We start from the raw sequence: 4,751 nt of genomic DNA, 5'->3' as shown, positions 1-4,751 counted from the left end.
CACTCTTCAACTAACTTTCGTTCTGGTGTCTTGGTATCAAATCGCGTAAGACACAAGATTCTACTGGCCAAATAGAATCTAGCACATTGGTTAACCTGGCGCCGCAGTCAACTCATGTGCTTGGATCGGATCGAGCTATTGAGTATTGGGCCTGCATACTCGCTCATCCGTATCCTTTGCGTACCGCCCCATGGCCCCGTCCTTAGAGTTAATGACTAGTAGGCTTAACTCTTTGTATGTCTGCACCACAGTTTCCCGTTCGTTCCGTGCCGTGGCCGGATACGTATTGCACATCGGTATACCTGTCGCTACTCAGGCAACTCGTGTGCGTGGATTGGATCGAGCTCATGGGGTGTGTAGAGATTCCATGTTATAATTGCAAGTCCATATCCACTTTATAGGTTAAAGTCATAAGTTGTGATTGCACAACCATACTTCATAAGAGTTTAATAACTCTTCAACTAACTTTCGTTCTGGTGTCTTGGTATCAAATCGCATAAGACACAAGATTCTACTGGCCAAATAGAATCTAGCACATTGGTTAACCTGGCGCCGCAGTCAACTCATGTGCTTGGATCGGATCGAGCTATTGAGTATTGGGCCTGCATACTCGCTCATCCGTATCCTTTGCGTACCGCCCCATGGCCCCGTCCTTAGAGTTAATGACTAATAGGCTTAACTCTTTGTATGTCTGCACCACAGTTCCCGTTCGTTCCGTGCCGTGGCCGGATACGTATTGCACAACAGTAGATACCATCACCTGACGTATCTAACACACCACTATTGTAACTCGTCGTCGAAGGACCTTTCAAGTGCCTGATGGCCAGGGGAGCTCTTACACGGCACGGAGACACAGTGATGCTCGCCCATCACAGTGTACAACGATCGAGTTTGCTTAAGTGTCTGGGTACCTACACACCAGACACAATGCAATGGCCACGGATCCACACAAGGCACATCACATGCAGAAAGCTTCACCAGATTATGACACATACCACACTCTTGTAACTCGTCGTCGAAGGGGCGTTCAAAGTGCCTTACGGCTAGGGGAGATCTAGCACGGCACGGAGACACAGTGATGGTTGCCCATCAAAGTGTACAACGATCGAGTTTGCTTTCCGCGCAAGCGTTCTAAGTGTCTGGGTACCTACACACCAGACACAATGCAATGGCCACGGATCCACACAAGGCACATCACATGCAGAAAGCTTCACCAGATTCTGACACATACCACACTCTTGTAACTCGTCGTCGAAGGGGCGTTCAAAGTGCCTTACGGCTAGGGGGGATCTAGCACGGCACGGAGACACAGTGATGGTCACCCATCAAAGTGTACAACGATCGAGTTTGCTTTCCGCGCAAGCGTTCTAAGTGTCTGGGTATCTAAGCACCAGACACAATGCAATGGCCACGGATCCACACAAGGCACATCACATGCAGAAAGCTTCACCAGATTCTGACACATACCACACACATGCAACTCGTCGTCGAAGGGGCGTTCAAGTGCCTTACGGCTAGGGGAGATCTAGCTCGGCACGGAGACACAGTGATGGTCACCCATCAAAGTGTACAACGAACGAGTTGGCTTTCAACAAATTCTGACACATAGCAAGCGAGCGACCGAGCTACACCGAAGGCAGCCCATGGTTGGTCACTCGCGGACGATCATCAGTAATGATCCTTCCGCAGGTTCACCTACGGAAACCTTGTTACGACTTTTACTTCCTCTAAATCATCAAGTTCGGTCAACTTCAGCCATGCCAGCTGCAGCTCACGAAGGAACCGCGGAAGGTAAGCCTCCAGAAACCTCACTAAATAATCCATCGGTAGTAGCGACGGGCGGTGTGTACAAAGGGCAGGGACGTAATCAGCACTAGCTAATGACTAGTGCTTACTAGAAATTCCAGGTTCATGGGGACCGTTGCAGTCCCCCAATCCCGACTAGATGGGCATTTTAGTGATTTCCCGTTCCTCTCGGAATGGGGGCGCCTATTGGCGAGAACACGCTGCGACCCACATTGTAGCACGCGTGCAGCCCAGAACATCTAAGGGCATCACGGACCTGTTATCGCTCATCTCTCAGCTTGCTAAACACAAGTTGTCCCGCTAAGCAGGGCAAACGTAGCCGACGACCGCCCGTGAAGGCGCCGCCCGGCTGTAACGTCAGGTGCGCCCGGAGGCGCACTGCTGACAGCGTTCTAGTTAGCATGTTTGAGTCACGTTCGTTATCGGAATTAACCAGACAAATCATTCCACGAACTAAGAACGGCCATGCACCACTACCCTTAAATTTGAGAAAGAGCTATCAATCTGTCCTTACCTCGATAAGTTTGGACCTGGTAAATTTTCCCGTGTTGAGTCAAATTAAGCCGCAAGCTCCACTTCTTGTGGTGCCCTTCCGTCAATTCCTTTATGTTTCAACTTTGCAACCATACTTCCCCCGGAACCCGATTTTGGTTTCCCGGAAGCGACTGAGAGCACCGAATAGGGGTAGCGTCTCCCAATTGCTAATTGGCATCGTTTACGGTTAGAACTAGGGCGGTATCTAATCGCCTTCGATCCTCTAACTTTCGTTCTTGATTAAAGAAAGCATCCATGGCAAACGCTTTCGCTTCAGTTGGTCCTACGACGGTCTACGAATTTCACCTCTCGCGCCGTAATACCAATGCCCCCAACTACTTCTGTTAATCATTACCTCTAGGTTTTCTGACAAACCAACGAAATCGTATAAACCGAGGTCATATTCCATTATTCCATGCAAGATTATTCTCGGCCAACGCCAACCCCCACGGGGGGGCCGGACGCTTTGTCTTAGCCTGCTTTGAGCACTCTAATTTGTTCAAGGTAAATGTGAGTATCTTGAGCACCATGAGGAGCCCGTGCCGGAGTTAACCGGTAGCACGGTACTCGTTCACAGAGTAACGCCCAAGTACACCATTGTGAGTCGCAGCCGTGAGCGCGCGCACGAACGGCCCCGGCGTGTAACCGGGCGCCCGTGGCGGTCACGTGTCTGGACGGGCAATCAACTTCGAACGTTTTAACCGCAACAACTTTAATATACGCTAGTGGAGCTGGAATTACCGCGGCTGCTGGCACCAGACTTGCCCTCCACTTGATCCTTGTTGAAGGATTTATACTCAACTCATTCCAATTATGGACCATCGTTAGAGAGGTCCATATTGTTATTTCTCGTCACTACCTCCCCGTACTGGGATTGGGTAATTTACGCGCCTGCCTGCCTTCCTTGGATGTGGTAGCCATTTCTCAGGCTCCCTCTCCGGAATCGAACCCTGATTCCCCGTTACCCGTCGCAACCATGGTAGTCCTCTACACTACCATCAATAGTTGATAGGGCAGACATTTGAAAGATCTGTCGTCAGTCGACAAGCGACCATACGATCTGCGTCCTTATCCAGACTTCAACTCAAGCCGCCCCGGAGGCGATTGGTTTAACTAATAAGTGCACCAGTTCAGCTACCCGCGAGGGCAACAGTCCCGGCATGTTGCATGTATTAGCTCTGGATTTTCCACAGTTATCCAAGTAACTAGTGGTAGGATGATCTTGTGAATTATAGCTGTTATACTGAGCCTTATGCGGTTTCACATTCATTTATGTTTGTACTTAGACATGCATGGCTTAACCTTTGAGACAAGCGTATATTACTGGTAGGATCAACCAGAATTCGTTCCACTACAGACACACACTCGCTTAGTGGGAAATAAATTTCCACACAACTCTCTCTCTCTAGAACCATATGGAATGGCTCTTTGGTGTTGGGTAAGGCACCAATTTGTTGGGGTGTAACGGTCACCACCAACTTTAAGTTTGTTAGGGCACAACGGAAACCACTAACTAAACTTTAGGAAACTAAATTTCCTCACACATTATCTCTCACCATATTAGCACTAGGTGCTATCCACGATTGTACAAACGTTTCAACTCTTGAATCGACCGTAGGGCCGCGGAATTGCTTCCGGGCCCCTATTCTCGCTATTAATTGTTCATCTCTTTCAATACATCGAGTTCGTTCCATTGGGTAGTTCGCATGGCGAACGTTTTGATGCAGCCCCCCTGGGGGACCACGGCACTTTACACCGGGTATGGTGTATGCGCAACCTACAGATAACAATAAACCCCTTATGCGTGTGTAAACCGATGTTGGGCTGCTCAACATCTTTCATGGTTACATCACTTGCACCAGAACCCACGGTGCCGATTTGGTAATATGTTGTACATTTACTCTCAAGATGTACGCTTCGGCCCCTTATTCAGGGGCTCAAGCTATTACCAGCAAGAACAATCCTCATCCAGACTTGAACTCGAAACACCCGCAGGCGAACGGTTTAACTAATAAGTGCACCAGTCTTGAATCCATGCGTCGGTGGAAACAATGCCGGCGTGTTGCATGTATTAGCTCTGAACTTAGCGAGTGATTGCCTTGCAGCTGTCATACTGAGCGTAGAGCGTGATTATCGCTCACTTGAACCATGTTGAATGGCTCTTTGGTGTAGGGTAAGGCACCAATTTGTTGGGGCGTAACGGTCACCACCAACTTAAGACTTGCTTATAGGTATTTCAACGTTTTCAACTCTTAAATCGACCGTGTTTCATTATCATCTCTTCTTCTTATTAAATGCATAGAGTTCGTTCCATTGGGTAGTTCGCGTGGCGAACGGTTTGATGCAGCCCCCCGGGGGGGACCACGGCACTTTACACCGGGCATGGTGTATGCGCAACCTACAGATCACCA

The sequence above is a fragment of the Anopheles funestus genome (assembly GCF_943734845.2).
Source record: "Anopheles funestus chromosome X unlocalized genomic scaffold, idAnoFuneDA-416_04 X_unloc_75, whole genome shotgun sequence".
Lineage (NCBI taxonomy): Eukaryota > Metazoa > Arthropoda > Insecta > Diptera > Culicidae > Anopheles > Anopheles funestus.
This window is presented reverse-complemented; position numbering follows the sequence as displayed.